This window comes from Cornus florida, unplaced genomic scaffold (genome assembly GCF_030987335.1).
Source record: "Cornus florida cultivar Cherokee Brave unplaced genomic scaffold, ASM3098733v1 CherokeeBrave_3.0.0_Hap2_Chr02, whole genome shotgun sequence".
NCBI lineage: Eukaryota > Viridiplantae > Streptophyta > Magnoliopsida > Cornales > Cornaceae > Cornus > Cornus florida.
This window is the reverse complement of record NW_026775572.1, coordinates 75630127-75650882: the sequence shown is the minus strand read 5'-3', so window position 1 is coordinate 75650882 and position 20756 is coordinate 75630127. Positions and strand designations below refer to the sequence as shown.

At 36.0% G+C, this 20756-nt stretch overlaps 1 pseudogene; it reads left to right on the top strand.

The window, feature by feature from the left end:
• Positions 1-1564: 1564 nt before the first annotated feature.
• LOC132296434 (transcription factor DIVARICATA-like) lies at positions 1565-4847 on the top strand (annotated as a pseudogene).
• The last annotated feature ends 15909 nt before the right edge of the window (positions 4848-20756 follow it).

The following is a 20756-nucleotide window of genomic DNA, read 5'->3' as shown; positions in this document are numbered from 1 at the left end:
ACAAGGAATAACATTAAGACGATCTCAGAAAGGAGATCTGCTATTCAAGATGACTATGTGGTATATCTGTAAGAATATGATTTTGATATTGAGATATATAAGGATCCGGTTACATATTCATAAGCCATTAATAGTAATGATTTTACTAAATGGATTAGTGCCATGAATGAAGAGATTATAAAGAAACCTTATCTATAGTATAAGTAGAATTCTCATAAAATATCATGGCATTAGCAGCTTATTATGATTTAGAGTTACATCAAATGGATGCGAATACAACTTTTATGAATAGGAGTTTAGAAAGAAGAAATCTATATGGATCAACCTGTAGGCTTCATATTAGAGGGTAAAGAATATATGACCTACAAACTTAAGATGTCAATATATGGACTTAAACAAGTTTCCCTACAATGGTATATTAAGTTCAATGATATCATTATTTCTTTTGGTTTTAAGGAAAAAAAAAAATTGATTAGTGTATATACTATAAGGTTAGTGGGAGTAAGTTTATATTTCTGATTCTATATATATTGATGATATTTTGTTTGCTAATAGTGATCTTAGTTTATTATATGAAAATAAAAGTTATCTCTAAGAACTTTGAAATAAAATATATAGATGAGTTATCCTACGTGATAGAAATAGAAATATTCCATGATAGATCACATGAATTTTTAGGATTGTCTCAGAAAGTATATATTGAAAGAATTCTAAAAAGATTTGGTATGGAACATTATTCAACCAATATTGTTCCATATATAAAAGGGGATAAATTCAGCCTAATGCAATCCCAAATAATGAGTTAGCTAAAAGGTAAAGAGACGAACAATATTCCTTATGCATATATTGTGGAGTTTGATGTATATACAAGTTGGTAAGGGATAAAAAATTATATGCTCAAACTTATATACAAGTTGGTAAGGGATACAAGTTGGTAAGGGATAAAATAATAAATTCATAAACCGTAAACTCTGACACCACATGTAAACTTTAATAATTCATGGAAACCATTAATTACAAATAAACATGAATCCTAAGATCTTAGAACTTCATTATCTTCAAATATCTATAATGTATAAATAAATAGTTAGGTATAAATATCTCGATCCGTAATTGTAAAACTCGTATAGATCAAGGTAAACGTCGAGATCATTTCTACGGAACGAATAACATGCTAAACTGCAATAGCTAAAGTGTGTAAATCCCTCTTGGCCTTTTGCACACATAAATATTATACGTATTGTTTTCATTAGCATACATAACTGATGGGAATATGCACTTTTATAAAGGCAGAGAGAGTATCAATTTTCCTTTTTAGTAAGGAATAAATAGGAAAACACTTCTCCAATAATTAATTACCAGAAAGGTAATTTATAAACTGACCAAATAATATAATATTAATCTAATATCTATTCTATTTAACTACTAAATAATAAAGGTAAATCACGTGTCCAAATCATGTGGGCCACAAATATAAAAAAATGTCTTACATGTATTACTACTATATATTGATGTGCTAGATGCAAAGTCCATTTCTTGACCAGGGGTAGGTAGCTCATCGACAATGGCGGAGATAGTAGATCATGATTCTATAAAGAGTTCTTCAGTGTTGTTCTCTCTTATTTCGGTAAGCGGGCTTCTATTTGTGTCTCCCTTAATGTTTACTTTCAATTTTTTTTTGGTTTGAATTTTCAATTAACAGGAAATTAAATATCTAGTATTTGGCATAGAAAAAAGAAAAGAAAGAATTTAGTTGTAGGCTTACCCGAAAACCACTATATATGCGTGCATATATATGTATATATTTGAATTAAGTTGCGAAAAACACCCTAAAATACACTCCACATAGTGTTACTCTTTATTTTTTTTAAAAATACACTATTATCTCTCCCATTCTTTAAAAAATGTCATAGAGTGTGTATTATATTGTTTTTATTATATAGCAGTGTTATATGCATATAAATCATATTTAACTAATTTCTGAGAATTTTTTGTGTATGTATGTGTGTGTGTGTGTATATATATATATATATTTGAATTAAGTTGCGAAAAACACCCTAAAATACACTCCACCATAGTGTTTTACTCCTTATTTTTTAAAAATACACTATTATCTCTCCCATTCTTTAAAAAATGTCCTAGAGTGTGTATTATATTGTTTTTATTATATAGGAGTGTTATATGCATATAAATCATATTTAACTCATTTCTTAGAATTTTTTGTGTATATATATTGTTTTTTGTGTATGTATGTGTATATATATATATATATATATATGTTTTGTGTATGTATTTTTAAAAAATAAGGAGTACAACACTATGGTGGAGTGTATTATATATATATATATATATGGGTTAAGTGCACAAAATTTCCCTGTAATATAGGTTTTGTGAACAAATAGTCCATCTTTTCTGAAAATATACATTTCAGTCCATAAAATTTCAAAAATATGCAAATAGGCCCATCTGACCACTTTTTGTTCAAAATTAACATAAAGTAAATTTAAAAACCTTAATTTGCCCCCATCTCTTCCTATTTTGCCTTTTTCTTATCAATTGGGTTTCACCTGTTTAATGATGGATCTTCTCCGTTTTATTTTATTTTTTTAATATTATGTAAAATTTTGTACACATATTTTTTATTTTTTTCTATTGGGCCACCTAACCAATCAGTGTTGAAAGACGTGTCCTTATCTAAAAAGGTAATTTTACCTTACTTTATTTTTTAAATATTATTTCATTTTACTGGCAAGAGGGTATCATAGTCTTTTTATGAAGACAGGGTTATTTAAACCAAATTAAAAGTAGAAGGGTATTTTATGCTGCACATGAACTTTTTTTGTACTATTTTAATAGCATAGAGTAGTTTTTTGCACTTAACCCCCCCCCCCCCCCCCCCTCTCTCTATTATATAAAATATAGAAAGAGAATATATATATATATTCTCTTTCTATATTTTACTCTTGCTGTGATTCTCTCTCTGTGTCTCTGATTTTTTTTTTTTAATTGAGCCCTTGAGCTTTCTATGACAATTGTAGCTTACCAACAAAACAATGAACTCTAAATTTATATATTTTCCAGCCTTGTTGAAAATCATAAAAGTTCATCTTTTAGATTGGTCGTCTATTTTGTTGTTAGTAGCTTTCGTTAGGAAATCTTATACTTTTCATCCTTCAAAAATTGAGATCAATTTGTTGTTTAATTGTTACAGCATGATGTGGTGGATGCTGGTGAACTGAAGAAAGTAATCTTAGCAGTTTTCTTCAATTCTTTTCTTTGAGCCTCACTTTTGCAATGACAAATCTTGCAAGTTTGTATAAAGGTTACTCCACTTCTCTGGGTTTTAATTCAATGATAATTATGAATTCTAAGGCCTTTTTGCAAGTTTGTATAAAGTTTACTCCACATTGAATCGAGGGAAGGAAGTTATTTATCCATCATCGTATCTTTTGAATTCGTGTGGGCTGTTTGAGGAGAGCAAGGGAACAGAATGGACACCTCAAGAGAACAAGCTGTTCGAGGCAGCTATCGCCATGTACTTTAAGGATACGCTAGATAGATGGTGCCGCGTTGGAGCCATGATTCTTGGGAAGACCATTATCAATGTGATCAGACAGAACAGGGAATTGGAAAAAGATGCTAGTGATACAGAGGGAAGGCTGATACCTATGCCTGGGGTACACCACTACCAGTAGTTCTTTCACATTTGAGAGCTTGAACCAAGACTTTGATGGGTTGAAAAACTTCTATGAACCCTTCAGTAAGAGAAGTTCATCGGCTCGGCCTTCCAATCAGGAAAGAAGAAAAGGTGTGCCATGCAATTTAAGTTCTACCATTTTTTGGTCATTTCACAAAATCACACATATATATATATATATATATATATATATATATATATATATAGTTTAAAATTATGTTGTCAAATGTCTATACAAGCGGACTTATTTGCACAATGTGATACTTTGATGCTGTTTTGTGCACATAAAGGGTGTGATATGCACTGTAAGCACAGCAGATGACTGTTTTCGCAACAGAGTGGTGTTTTTAGCACTTAACCCTTATATATATATATATATATATATATATATGATTTTCAGTTGAACCTGTAGGAGGTTGTATATATATGATTTTCAGTTGAACCTGTAGGAGGTTGTATTACAGATTATCACAGTCCCACCACCAATTAACGGATTACAGTGAAGATCAAATATGTGCTTCTTCGCTTTGATGATTCTTTTAAAAAAAATTGAATTTCATATTTTGATCAATTTCAACTAGATCCAATTGATAGTTTAGAATAATAGTATACTCTTGCACTCCATCTTTTATGTTTAGGACATAAAGTGGTAAAAATTTAGATTTTTAAAACTTATCATCTAATCATTGATTAAGGGGACCACTACAATGAAGATTTTAGTCTTGTAAGTGCATTAATAATCTATGAAAACGATGCAATTTTAGTTTATTATGTTAATTAGTATATTTAGTTTTTAACTTTTTTTATGATAAGAAATTTTGGACTGAATATTTCTAAAAATTTTCATTCTTTCTAGGACAAATTCTAATTTTGTCATAGATTTTTTTTTTGGTTAGATTCTATTTTTGTCATAGTTATGGTTTATTTGTTTATGGTACCAGCTACAAATATTGGAACATCCACTGAGACTGTTTCATATGAAGAAATAAGAGTGAGAAGAAGAAACCACTACAGAGGAGTGAGACGGTGGCCATCCGGGAAATGGGCAGCAGAGATAAGGGACCCACGCCGGGCTGCAAGGGTTTGGTTAGGTACATTTCAGACAGCAGAGGATGCAGCTCTAGCCTATGATATAGCTGCCCTGAATTGAGAGCAGGCAGCAAAGCAAAACTCAACTTCCCTTACTTGCACCAGGAAAATGGTTCATTTATCACTCGACTTCTATCAATTTGGCCTTTTTTTAGTTAATAGTGTGTATACATATTATTATATATTGATGTGCTCGATCCACATTCCTTTTCTTAACCAGGTAGCTCATTGACAATGGTGGAGATGGCAGATCATCTTCTAGAACATGATGAAGAATACAACCTCAACAATTTCGCGAAAGATATGCCGGTTGCAGATCATCTTATGAATCAGCAACTAATTGTTGAAGTAGGTGATGTAAACAATGGAAGGAATGTTGTTAATGCAGAGCAAAATAACGATTCTATTTCTTGTTCAGACGAGGCTTTCATGAATCAGGAACACGCTTCATTTGAATGCCAAAATACTAGAGTCTTACATGATGGACAAGAGATGATACGGAACCACATTCATCAAATCAACAACTAATAGTTGAAATTGATGATATTAAACAATGGAAGGGATGTTGGTAGTGAAGAACGAAATAACATTCCTGCCGCTTCTTGTTCAGATGAGGCTAATTCAATCACTTATGAGGAACTCAAAAAACATAATTGGAAAGAAACTTGAAGATGTTGCACAGATTTTTAGGGGTAAGCTTATGCGCGAATTGAAATTGTCACTTGTAATCTTGCCCTTATATGAATTCTTATTATTGAATCCTTATTTTTGCAGTGAGCAGATCTATGTTTAAGTGTATCTGCAGAAAGAAAGGAATCCACCGCTGGAAGCGGGGCAAGAGACATAAGGTTAATAACTCTCCCTCTAGACGAGACCCTCCATGATCTGATTTGCCTGCTGAGAAACTAGTGACTACTGTTGCTTACATGACTCCACTTGTAACACCACCACCAGAAGTAACGACCGTAACTATAAAGGCAACACAGAGGACATTATTCATCAAGAATGGTGGAGTTGGAAGAGGAAGTCTCCAAGAGGTTAAAGTTAAACATTAGAACTCATAAGATCAAATATTCAGATGATGATGGTGATTGTGTTTTATTAGCCTGCGACAAGGACTTGCAAGATTGTATGAGTGCTTCCAATTCATTGGGCATGAAAGCAATCAAAATGTTCATTGAGCCAATTACCCAAATATCACCTTCAACCTGACTAATTATTCAGGTATGCCCCAAACTATATGTTGATATCAATTTATTATCTATCCATGGTTCTAGTTCCTAAAGATAGTATAAATATATAAGGAATCAACTTTCTCTTCAATATGTATTTATGTAAATTTTATCTTTTCTGCAGGAAATATTAGCACTTTCTATTTCCAAGATCTTAATTTGTTCTCTAAAGAACATTTGTTTATGTTCAAACTGAAATAAATGATGCAATTCTCACTGAGGTTCTGAATTCCTGAACTACCAAAGAGTAGCTCTTCCAGTCAAATACTTAGAAAGTGACTGTTGGGCTTAAGATTTCATAATTCACAAAAGGTGATTCAGAAGATTTCTATGGGAAGAGGTATTAACTAAATACGAAGGTGGTTTGGGGCATAATGAACAAAGCAGCCATGTTTTGAATATAGTTAATCTAAATACAGTTCTTTTTGGATCAATTGGGTGAGTTCTAACCTTATAAAAAAGGATGATTTTTTTTGGTATTTGAAGCCTACAAGCTAGTGCTCTTGGACCTCGGAGAAATTATTGAAGATTAGAGATGCAATCAAATAAGACATTAGATTTGTTGTTGGGGATGGAAAGTTCATTTCTCATTGGTATGATTTTTCCAAATGGTTCTATAATTGAGGAATCTGAACCTAAATCATACAATCCTTCTCAACAGGTGTTGTTTTCATGCTCCGAGCGCGCTCTCACTTTCACGCTCCGCGTGCACTCTCACTCTCGTTTCTACTATTTATGATTTAATTTTGCTGCATTCATGCTTCCGCACCTGTTTTCGCTCCCCTTCCTGTTTTATGTGACTTAGATTTGAACTGGGAAGAATGCTAGGTAGCTAATGGTTTGGGTTCCTTCCAATGGACCTCTCAAAGTCAGTTTTGCCTGTGATAAATTCAAAATGCACACAAATCAGGTTCCTTGGTATGATACTATTTGGTTTCAACATCATGTCCTAAAGCATTCCTTCTTCCTTTGGTTAGCTATTCAAGACAAATTACTTAATCAACAGAGAACGGTTAAAATGGAATTTAATGTAAGGATCAGTTGTGTTCTTTGTAGGGAAAAAGGGTAGAAGATATAAACCAACTCTTTTTTTTAGTGTTCATGTACTTACAGAATAAGGAGTTTGATGCTTTCCCCTAGGAGTGCACAAAATAATGCACAACACTTTGAGTTTGGAAATTAGTGTTAAGTGGGCATTATACTTAAATTTATAAACCGCTTAACACCTATACTATGTAGTATAAGTGAGAAGGAGTCGTCCCAATGGATTATGGGGATTAAGCAATGTCGTGGAATCACAATTAGGGCTAGTAGGTTGAGTGATCAAACAATTGGTTGGTTGGTTGATTAAAAAATAACTAAATTAAACTAAGTAATAGCAAAAGAGTGCAATTAAGAGTAAGTAAGAGAGAGAGAGAGATCTTGGGGTTTAGAGATCACCACCAAGCAATGCATTTCTATATCATTGGCAAGTGTTTAATGAGGGCAAATGGTGTGTTACAATATTGGTGTGTGTGAATTTGGTTGATTTAACAAGTAAGGATGACTAGTTAAGCATGTATTGTCTAAACATCATGTGAAAGGCACAATATATCTAAGCAATGAAGCATATATTGTCTAAACAACATGTGAAAGGTACAATAAATCAAAACAAGTCATTAATCCTTTCATTAAGCTCACAATCCAAATACAACACAAGGATAGAGACATATGTTAATTCCATTCAAAAGCTTGGATCATCAAATAACAAGTATAGATTGTCCTCCCATTTAACACTACACTACAACTACACTACTAGCATGAAAATAAACTAATGGAGAGTCACAATCCATCAAGAGATAAGCAAGAACCATCGAGAGAATCACAAAAGCATTATTTTAAGCACAATGTTTTGACAATCTCCAAATCTATAGCATCAATACACATAGACATGCATTAATAACACAAAATCTAGAGACAAGCACATGAACATCAATTCTAGCATACACAGACATATGGATAGAATAAAATGACCAATTGGAAGCATTAAACCACATAAATCATTGAATAAACAAGATCTATATATATCAAAGTGTTAAAACATCAATTACAACACTAATCCCTCAATAATACACAAGATTAAAATATAGAAAGCATGCTTGGGGCTAACTCTAGCCCCAAGAGGATGTCTTGCCACTCATGGTGATGATGCTCCAACCCTCAAGGGCTAATTCCGTGGTTGAAATCTGCTCCTTGTTGATGTAAAACTCCAATGGTGTCTCTAGCCTCTTCTTCCTCTAAACTTCCTCTCCAAGAGATGATATGAAAAATAATGTTGGCTTTTTTTTGTTAAAGCAATCCTTATCCTTATATAGGTAGGTAAAAATGACACCCAAAATGAGCTGGGGTCGTGCACATAATATTCCCTAATGATTGGATAAAGGACAACTTTCAATGAGATGGAATTTTAACTTTTTTGCACCGAAGGAAGTTCGATCGATCGAACCTTGAACTTGGATCGATCGAAAGTAAGTGAGATCGATTGACCTTAGGCTAGATCGATCCAACTGGCTGAGCTTTTTGGAAAAAGACAAATCCAAGATATTTATGGGAGATATTTATGGGAAAAGGACAAAAGTGGTTAGTGGGTGGTACAGCTGTGGATAGGATCAATCATTTGAATAAGGACAAAAGTGTTTGATCGATCGAAGGATGGTGTTGGATCGATCGAACTTTTGGAACTTTATGCTTTTGGGTCAAGGCTTGGATCTATCTTAAAGTGCTGAGATCGATCATTATTCGATCGATCGAACCTTGAACTTGGATCAATCAAACTTTGCTGCTTACCACTTTTGGCTTCATTTGCTTCCTTCTTTCTCCACTTTGCTCCTTTCTTTGATTAATCCCATAATTGCTTCAATTAAGCTCTTATTTGGCTGAGTTAGCTTATTTTTGGGATAAGTGCCTGAAAATGGAAATAATACAAAATCAATCTAAAACGGTCTAGTAAGATAGATAAAGGTACTAGAATGCCTAAGCTTAAAGGGTTTAAATACCCACTTTTCAGTGCTTATCAGACCCCTAAACTTAAATATTGCTAGTCCCTAGCAATGAACTAGAAAGTAAAGGAATGAAATAAACAACCATACAAGTATGAATCTAGAAAAACAATAAATGGATAACGCTACTTTCGTAGGGAACACGATTGCACTTAGCATATGCAACAAGCCTTTTAAGCCCCTAGGTTACCCCTAGTGGACGAGTGAAGTCTCGTGAGGGTTTCCAGAAATGGTACCCACAAACATTAAGCTCATTCTTTCAAAAAAGGCACTATATTGAAAACAAGCATTGGGAGAAAACTACCTCAAGTATGCAATTTTTCAACCATTTCTAAGCAATCTTCCAAAATTTCAACATCAAGCAAGCAAGTATGGTCCTCCACACATTAAGAAAATGATCATGCAAATCAAAACAACTCTAGAATCCTTTTGAGTGGACCGGTATCAAATGTGTTGCTATCTAAACCAACTAAAGAATTAATCACATCATTACCAAGATAAAAAGTACATAAATCTAGTACCGATTACCAAGATAAAAAGTGGACCTTTTATTAAAGGTTTATTGTTCTAGGTGCGCTTATTCTTTTCACTCGATTTTTATTTTTTATTTTTTTATTTTTTATTGAGGATCAAAGATGGAAGTATAGTGCAATGTGTTGATCTATTAAGCTTTCTAGTGATTCATGAGGTCGAGCGTTAGGTCAATGACTCCCAAACCAGACAGCTTTAGGGCATTAGGTATTCAAACACCCCTACGGACTTATAAGCTCAAATCAACTAGGCTATAAATCAAGACAACCTCCATCTAATCATTTCCCACTTCTCACCTTTTGGGAGAAGTCCTCACTTTTTTATTGCTTTTGTAACTTTTTTTTTTTTTTTTTTTTTTAAACAATTATTAACCTATAGTTTGGGCCCTCCACCTTTCGGCGTGAGAAGTTCAGTGCTTGATGAGGCTAAAATCCCAGCTACTTAGTGAAAAGGGGTTGTTATCCACCTTTATTAAGAATGAAAGCTTTCAATGCACTACTAGCCCAATTGGGATATAACCAATTCAATAATTAACAAAGCATGTACCCCACAAATGAATGCTAATGTGCACCTGTGCTAGTGTAGAATACTAGAGTAAATCTTAAAACAATTACAAAATTAAGATGATGTGGACCACAAGTGTAAGTATGATATCAATTTTTTAAAAAATTTACTCCTAAAGGGCATTTATAAGGCATACAAGGAGTATTGGACTCTCAAGTCAAACAATTTTTAAATTTAAGTAATATAGTCCTCAAAAGATCAAAATCATAGCTAGATATGGACCAATCATAGAAATATCCCTCAAATACACAAGTCATGCTAAAAGTTTGAATTTAAAACTAACACTGTAGAGCACCATTCCCCCCAAATTTAAATTGCACAATGTCCTCAATGTGCAAAGAGAAAAAAGGAAAGAGTATACCAGTGCAACTAAGTAAGAATGATCGGGACTGAAGTATCCGAAGTGGGTGGCATTGCCCCCCCAAACTTAGGATGAACTGTGGTCCTGAAAATTGGCAATTGGATAAACTTATTAGATAACAAAATGGGATAATCAGTGCACAGTGGACATGCAAGTGTAAATGGGATAAACAGATAACGAAATGAGAGAGGTATAAGGGTGGTCCTAGAAATTGGGTAGCACTCTCTCACTGAAGTCACTGTGATGCACCTGATGGAGTCAAACATACAGATATGCGAATACAATTATATGACATCCATAGCAAAAATAAAAATATATATAAAATGGATAAAGTGCATGTACAACAAAAATATCAAAGCCGACAGACCGGCTGTAAAAATAATACAGTGACAATAATAAAGTATCAAAAGGAGAGAGGGATCAAAAGATAGAAAAGATTGGGAGCTCAGGAAGATGAAGTAGGACGGGCAAGTCTGGCTCCACGGATGCCTCTGGATAAATCTCTGAACATGGTCGCGACATCCATGCGGAAAGCAGCAAACTCAGCTCTGTGGGCTGTGAGGTCAGCTCGGATGGTAACAACAGTATCCTCGAGCATCTGCAGACATACTCCAAAGCCGGGGGTCATATCTGGAGTCTCAGGCATAGATGAATCAGAAGAAAGCTCCTAGTCTGCTCCTGCTCATGAATAGGCGACCTAGCTGGAGAGTCCTGCTCTACATCATCTGCAGGGCGCTCTAAGTCAATGTCTAAATGCTCGGCAGCTGGATCGACTGGTGCGTCATCCGCTGTGGGATGTGCTGCTGCTGCCTCTGCCGGTGCCTCTGCCTGGGCTTGTGCCTCCTCCAGCTCCAACTCTGCTGTAGCCAGTACCACGTGGTCCTGCAACCTGGTAATAAGGGAGTGATAGGTCTTGTTCCAGTCCTTCCTGAGTAAGTGACAGGAACCTGTCTCGGGGTGGTCCCGAGGATGGATGGGTAGCGCTGATCAATGAGAATCTGGGTGATGAGGTGGCTGAAAGGAAGAGACTTAGCTCGTCCGGATGTCTCCTTGCTGATGTACTCGTCATATAACTTCTTCATCATGCTCTAGATGAGCGCGGGAATGGACACCCAGTGCCCGGTGTAGAAAGAGTAAAGGGCTGTCAGATAATCGCCTCTCCTCTGAATCTTGTGCCCCGCCATGTTGATATTTCGGTAAAGGATGGAATCAATAAACCATAGGTCATCTAGAAGGTATGTCCGGGTGGCGAAAGTCATGCCACTGGCATGGTGACCTGTGAGGGAGACTGCCATGTCGGCATATGAAGGCATGAATAGCCTCGGATATGTGTCCTGAAATTCTGGAGGACATCTGTGTGGACAGCGGCAAGAGAGGGCTAAAGTGTCCACTATAATGGTGATCGGATGGCCATCGATAGAAGTGACCATCTCGGCTGTGGTATGCGGCGATGGTCGGAGGTTCTAGTAGAATAACCAAACCAGCCGTGGGTAGAACGGCTCTGTAACGGGGGCAAGAATAGCGGCTAGTCCCCTTTGAATAATATCCTGGTAGGCGGATCGGGTCAGCACCGATCGAGAGAAGAAGGCCGTGTCAAACTTTGACTCATGGTCGAGTGTCATGTGTGCATATCGAGGCGTGGGCCTATCACACCACAGATGAGCTGGCTGAGATGGTATATGTGAATGCTCAGCTCCAGTCTGCGGTGGAGATGATGATGGAGTAAAAGCAGGATGAGCCGTAGAAGTGGTTGGTATGTGGTCATCCTCAGGCTTATGAGATGGTGATTGAGGCGGGGTATCCTGTGCCGGCTCCCGCTGTGCATAAGAGGGCTGCGGGCTCCTCTGTCCGTGGCCTAGTATGGCGGGTGGGCCCGTGTTGCTTGTTGGCAATGGTCCTCCTCTTTACCATGGCCTGCAAAAAGAAAAAGAAAAACTTGCAATGGGAGTTAGTGCCAGAATAAGAAATTTAAAAGCACAAAATAGAATTATGGATGTCAAGTAAAATAGACAAAACAAATATGACATGAATCTATGCAAGTAGTAGAATATGAAACATACTAAACAATGTAAGTATGAAATGGATCCAATGTGGAATATCACAGGCAGTGGGCATAGATATGATAACATGAACATAAGAGATGATGAATGAAGTGTGTGTGTGAGATCTGTGAAGTTCAATCGATTTTAAAATGAAATGAGATCGATCACAAAAGTTGGATCGATCGAAAGTAAGTGAGATTGATCTCACTACTTCGATCGATCGAAGACATGAGTTCGATCGATCTCTTAAGATCGATCAAAGATACTAGTTCGATCGATCAAACTGTGCGACGATGAAAACCCAAAGGTCACAGATCTGTGACCTTGGAAGCATGAGGCCCACACGAACGTGTTCGTGGGCCTATCAACACAACAAATCAACAATTTCTAACACCCAATCATGGCCCATCCTTCCAAATCGAATCAAAATACAAAAATATATACGCATATATACAAATATATTTCAAGCGTCAACCATAGAGGATTTGATCATGAAAATGACATGGATTCGACATATAAAGCATAGATACATGAGATTGAAGCTTGCAATCAACTATGGTACTTCAGATCTTACCTCAACCGAATGAGAGAAGTGGATGCGAAGAGGGTGTGAGATCCAAAATGCAAGAGAAAGAGAGAAAGTCAAAGCTCACTGTGTTTCGCCGGAAAACACGCTGAAGATAATGAAGATGGTTGAGGCTCACAGCGGCGCAGAGAGGGATTGAGGGATAGGGTTTGAGAGGGTTGGATCGATCTAAGGTATCGATCTAGAAACCCTCGGTTCTATTTTTAAAAATATTCCCGACAGAGTTCGATCGATCGAACTCAACTGTGATCGATCGAACTTTGATGAACTCTCTTCAAAGTTTTTTTTTTATTTATTTTAATAAACACTTAATAATTAAAAATTAATTAAGATATTTTGGGATTTTTGAAAATGTAATAAAATAAAATGAAAATAAAATAAAGTAAAATGAAAAAAAAATAAAAATAAAAATAAAAATGAAAATATTTTTGGATTTTTGAAATTTTGAAAAGTCAAAACAAAGTTAAAATAATGAAATGAAGATTGAGATCGATCGAAACAAGAGTTCAATCGATCAGATAGAGAGCAAAAATATGCAGGTTTTTGGTTCAAAAATTGGCTAAGTGTTGGAACATGAGATCGATCAAACTGGGAAGTTGGATCGATCGAAGAACTTTCAGATCGATCGTGGAATGTTTCGAACGATCAAACAGAGAGCTGAAATATGCAGGTTGATGCAGGCTCAAAATTTTTTCTAAGTGTTGAGTTATGAGATTGATCGAACTTGGAAGTTGGATCGATCGAAGGTCTCTTGATCGATTTTGAAGTTGGTTTCGAACGATGGGACAGAGAGGTGATTTGGATGCAGGTTGCTGCAGGTCAAAATTTTTTCTAAGTGTTGGATGCAGAGAGGAGTTCGATCGATCGACCTCAAGTTTGAGATCAATCGAACTTTGCAGAATGTTCAATAATGACATGAAAGCTTATGCAATCCTCACCAAAGTTCCTTGAAATGTATATGAACCAAAAACAAGTATCTAAACTTCGCAAGAAATGAAATGAGAGATAGAAATAGGGGATGAATAGGGTTTTGACACCCTACGAATGCTTTTGCTAGTCTTTAACGTCTCTAGCAAGACATTGGACTCTTTTAGCCCGGATCAAAGATCTTATAATGTATCCTCTCCTTGTTGGGGTGATAGATGCTTTGAACTCCACCCAACAAATGGTTCTTTGAAGAACTTGTTGGATTAAGCTCAAAAGAAGTCTTTGGTCCCTTGTCTATGCAATTACAACCTTTGGGCTTCCATGCCCTTTCAAAGCAAGAGTTTGAAACAAGACTTTTAGAATGCAAGGTTGAAGATGATTCTTTAGAAGTTTTGGTTTTACACAAAAGCTCATTTCCTTAGCATTGAAGATTATGACATTCATCTACAACATTAACTTCTCCTTCATATTTGTCAAATGAATTGGGTGTGGGATTAAAGATATTTAACTTCACCTTCATGTGGCCAAATGAAATCTTCATTATCCCCATCCTACAATTGATGTTGGCATTAGCGGTTGCCAAGAAAGGACGGCTAAGGATAACGGGAATTTGGCTGTTAGGATTGGGAACTGGTTCCGTGTCTATGATAACGAAATCAACCGGGAAGAAGAATTTGTCAATCTTTATCAAAACATCCTCAATTATACACCTAGGCTTCTTAATGGATCGATCGGCAAGTTGCAAAACTACCGACGTCGGTTTCAATTCACCTAAGCCCAATTTGACATAAACCGAGTAGGGAAGAAGGTTAACACTTGCTCCTAAGTCAAGAAGCGCCCTATTAATGATATGATCACCAATAATGCATGATGTAGTGGGTGAACCGGGGTCCTTAAACTTTGGAAGAGTGTTATGTTGCAAAATTGAGCTTACTTGCTCGGTCAAAACCACTTTTCTTGGTGTTTGGCTCTTGTTCTTCCGTTTTTAGGTACACAAGTCTTTCAAGAATTTGGCATAAGCCGAAATTTGCTTGATTACGTCCAATAGTGGAAGATTAACTTTCACTTGCCTAAACATTTCCATGATTTCATTGGTTTTTGCCTTTTACTTGTCTTTTGAAATGGATCATTTTAAGGCATCCGGAAATGGAACCTTTGGTTCAAACACTTTTTCAAAAATTTCTTTTGAACTCTCTTCAACATAAGAAGTTTTCAAATCATTTTTCAATAAAACCTTCTCAACATCATTTTTCAAAACTTCTTTTTCAAACACATCTTTTAAAACTTTCTCATTTACAAGATCATGTATATACAATGATGGAGGAATGGGATGTAAAACGGGACGGGTGACAACTTGAGGTTGCACCAGTTCACTCTCTTCATTAGACATTCCAACTTGATTGTCCATAATCCTACCACTCCGCAAGGTAGTCACCGCATTAACATGTTTAAAGGTGTGGCCTTCCAATAAGGAATGGGTTTCCACAACACATTGTTGCTTACGTGGGGCATTTATAGGTATCTTTCCCTTCTCTTTTGCATTGAGAGTGCTTGCTATTTGCCCTACTTGGGTTTCTAGCTTTGCAATAGATTGAGAGTGAGAATGAAGCAATTGAGTGTTAGCCTCTAAAGTGCCCAAAGCATTCAAAACTTTCTCTTTAAAGGCGGGACTTCTAGTATTACCTTGGGAATAAGATTGGTTGGGAAAATGAGAGTTAGCAAATTGATTCCCTTATGATTGATAAGGTCTATAACCTTTGGACCCTTGGTTTTGAAGTGAAGGTGGAATGTACTTCCCTTGAAAACTGCCTTGGGAAGGGTTTGAACCCTCTCCTTGGTTTTTCCAAGAGAAATTCGGATGATTCCTCTAACTTGGATTATAATGAGTACCATAAGGATTGTTCCCTTGGTTCACAAAAGCCGCATTGACTTATTCATTAGGTTCACTTTGCACTTGTCTGTGAGGACAATGAGAAGTAGAATGAAGAACACTAGAACAAGTCATACATGTTTCATTTGATGCACGATGAGAATGGTTAGGGAAGGAAGATACTTGGTTCGCCGAGTTTTGGTTAATCAAAAATTGATCAAACCTTTGAGATAAAGACTTCTTTTCGGCGGCTATTTCATTTGAATGTTTGACTTGATGTAAGCCAACACTCTTCCTACCTTGTGAATTTCTACCATTCTTGGATGATAGTGTTCTATGCAAATAATTTTCACTCATGCTTTCATAGAGACGCCACACGTCATCCTCATGCCTATCAATGTATGAGCCACCCATGGAAAAGTCAACCATGCTCTTATAGTTGTCCGATAAGCTCTCAAAGAAGTATTGAACTAATTGCCATTTGGGCATGTCATGATGTGGACACTTCCTAAGCAATTCATTGAAGCATTCCCATGCCTCATGAAACGTTTCTCCATCCCCATGCGAAAATTCTCTAATTGAGGTCCTCATGGCATTGGTCTTAGAAACCCAATAGTACTTCTTCAAGAACTCTTGTTGCATTTCTGCCCAAGAAGTGATTGAAAAAGGCCTAAGATTGTTAAACCAATACTTCGCCTTGTCTTTTAAGGTGAATGGAAAAAGTTTGAGTCTTAAAACCTCTTCCGACATGTTCATATATTTTACGGTGGAACATACTTCAAGAAACTCATCCAAATGCTTGTAAGGTTCTTCACTTGGAAGTCCATGATAGTTAGGAAGCATTTGAATGGTTTGTGGCTTAATTTCATAATGATGTGCTCTAAATGGAGGCAATTGGATGCATGTAGGTGCATTATACTCATCAGGCACATAATGGTCTCTTAAAGCAAGAGGTGGATTAGCTACTTGAGGTGCAACATGAACACCTTGGTTTTGAATTCCTTGATTGTTGATGGGAGGTTGTGGAGCATACATTGGCCTTGGCATTCCATATAGAACTTGGCCTTGTTGTTGTGGTGGTTGGTGAATGAATGGCCTAGGCATGCCTAATGGTACTTGTATGTTCTCATTGTGCACATTGGGATGAAGGATACCTTGTTGGTCTATGTGACCAATGTCCTCAACATGATTATCATTATGGTCATCCATTGAAAGATTGGCTCTATTTGAATTTCCTCTTCCCCTAGGATTTCTAACGATAGATTCAAGATGTAAATTAAGAGGGACAAGAGTTGGTCTCAATGAACGACACCCATGCATGCACAATACAAAACACAACAAACACAAATAATGACAAACACTATGCCTTCACAACAATGCAATTAGACTTCTTCCACAAACATTTAATTCATACTCCCATACTTTAACAACAATGATGCAAGACAATTAAAAATAAGCCTCCACGCGGGCCGACGATTTAACTAAGGGATTGAGTAAAGAAAATCTCACAAAGGTCCTTTAGCACTTCAACTCCAAATTTTAAAGCTTAGCTTAGCAATTTTTAGAAATTTTAGCTTTTTACTTTCTTTGCTTGCTTGAATTGAATGCTCAATGGCTCCTTTGCTTGCTTCCTCTCCAACAATGCACCTAGTTAAGTAAGAACAACACAATAAGTAACCAAAAAGAAACATAAAAATAAAGTAAAGACACGATCAAAAGAGTACTAATCCAAATTAATTCCACAAATCCGACGTTGCCAAATCTAATCAACAAATCCCCGGCAATGGCACCAAAAACTATGATGCTTTCCCCTAGGAGTGCACAAAATAATGCATAACACTTTGAGTTTGGAAATTAGTGTCAAGTGGGCATCATACTTAAATTTATAAATCGCTTAACACCTATACTATGTAGTATGAGTGAGAAGGGGTCATCCCAAGGGATTATGGGGATTGAGCAATGTCGTGGAATCACAATTAGGGCTAGTAGGTCGAGTGATCAAACAATTGGTTGGTTGGTTGATTAAAGAGCAACTAAATTAAACTAAGTAATAGCAAAAGAGTGCAATTAAGAGTAAGTAAGAGAGAGAGAGAGATCTTGGGGTTTAAAGATCACCACCAAGCAATACATTTCTATATCATTGAGAAGTGATTAATGAGGGCAAATAGTGTGTTGCAATATTGGTGTGTGTGAATTTGGTTGATTCAACAAGTTAGGATGACTAGTTAAGTATGTATTGTCTAAACATCATGTGAAAGGCACAATATATCTAAGCAATGAAGCATATATTGTCTAAACAACATGTGAAAGGCACAATAAATCAAAACAAGTCATTAATCCTTTCATTAAGCTCACAATCCAAATACAACACAAGGATAAAGACATATGCTCATTGCATTCAAAAGCTTGGATCATCAAACAACAAGCATAGATTGTCCTCCTATTTAACACTACACTACTGTTGGGATTTATATGCCCTGGCATAGCAAATTCCCATTTGGATTAAAGTGACATAAGTTCCTGACGTTTCTAAAATATTTATACTTTATACAATTGGTGAATTCAATGTATTATGTTTCGATTCATTATAGAATTGATAGTGTCCACTTGATTACAAGAGATATTTATATATATATGTGATGGCGATTAATACATGAATACAAATAGTAATCATAAATAGTTCATAGTCGGTAATTATGGATGGACTCATAATTAATTAAGACTTGAACTGGATCCGCGTTAGGTTGAGATATATTGCGAGAGCCGTCGTATACAATTGCTCCCTATCACCGTCATGGCATTTGACTCTTAAGCATGAGAAAAGTATAGACTCTTTTATTAATTAATAATTACTTTGATTTATTTGGCGGATTCTTCGGGATCCTTAGACCGACACTTTGGGTATTTATGTAATTAATAGTTAGAGGGTTATATTTTCAATATTTGCATCATTGCTACTTGTATTTATTTTGTATTGATTATGGTTGATCACGAAGTAAATTCGAAGGCCTTCGTGTGTTTTTAGACAAAATGATTTATTATATATTTATTTATTTAAATTATTATTTTTGTCAAAACAAATGTTTTATTGTGATCGACCTAGAAATAATCATAGGTACCAAAATAAATATATTAATTAAGTAGTCGGATTGATGGCTTTATTTATCCGATAACTAATTATGCATAAAGGGGTCAAAGTGCAATATTGATTTAAAGGTTATTTATTATTCAATTGGAATTCAATTAATTTCTTTTAGTGGAGTAGAAATTAATTTATGAATTAATTGAATTGGGTCCATGGACCGGGCCAATTATTAATTCATTGTAACCAATAAAATAATTGGCCCAATGGATTCTCACTGATAGCCCAACTTGATATTGGGATCATATTAGATTTGAGACATGTGAATTAGAGATTCAGAAGGATTTTTTGTTTCCTTTTTTTTACCTTTATGTTGCCTATAAATATACATGGTCTATGTATATTTTGGGGGCGATTTTTAGTAGAAGGAAAAAGGAATATATTTTCTCTCTCTAGAAAATTAGGGTTTATGTTCTCATCTAATGGAGGCTCCCACAAGCCTAGTTTTCCAAAGTCATTCATGGAGGCTTATGAGTGATTCCTAAAGGCAAAACAATTGCCAAGAAGATGGAAATCCAAGGAGAAAGCACCTTGCTAAGGGATCTACAATAAGTAAGAACATTCACTTTAGAGGAAAGATTTAATGGTTTACTCAGACCTTTGATGTAAGTATTCAATCCATTAATTGAATGATACATCATATTTTATTTTTGCATAAAACTTGTCTCTATGTGATGAATCAAGATCTGTGAAAGAAAATCACTCGAAAAGTTTTTAAAACTAGCACGTTTCCCAACAGTGGTATCAGAGCATGGTTTGATTCATTACTAGAGATCATGATTTTCTGAAAATCATCATTCATGGATCCAAATTTATAAGTGCATATGTATATATTTTTGTTTATATAATCATGATGTATGTATATTTATGATTGGATGAATGTTAATGTATGTTTGGGCCATAGATGAAGCTTATAGGTTCATTGAATGTAATTTTATCTTTGGATGAATGTAATTAAGGCTTTGATTTAGCCGTTTGAAAGTTCAATGATGTAATTTAATTTTTTCCATTGTATTTCAAATTGTAAATATTTTTAAAGCCATGTAATATTCATCAAAGGATGCTATGAAGCTTCAAGAAGTTCCAAAAGGGTTAAATTAGGCTTCGGGAATTTTCTAGAATTTTTCTGGAATTGTTTAGAATTTTTCTTGAATTTTTTGAGGCTTAATTTAATTTTCTGGGATTTTTTTTAATTAATTTTCTGGATTTATCGGCGATTTTCCAACGACCGGAGTAATGCCGGCGGCGAGGGACAATGCCAGAAGGTGGAAAAATTATCTGGTGTAGCACGTTTATGATGCGTACCCAATGGTATCAGCGCGTGAGGACCACGCACTGGATAATCCAAAACAATCAGGCGCGTGAGGACCACGCACCTGTACAAGTCAACACACTGGCGCGTGTTTCTCACGTGTTTCTCCAGGCCAGTCAAGGTCAGAATCCTTAGTGCGTGAGGAGCACGAGCCAAGCAAAGTCTTCATCTCAGGCCCGTGATTTCAAGCGCGGTTGTGGCTGATGCGCCTTCTAGGCGCGTGGCGGCGCGTGCCATGCGCCGCAACTTTCTCCCAGCACGTGCAAGCGCGTAGGAGCGCGTGCCACGCGCTGGAGACTTCCAGGTGTGCATCCTATGCACTGTTATGCTTCTTCTCGCGCGTTCAAGCTCTCGACAGGTGCGGC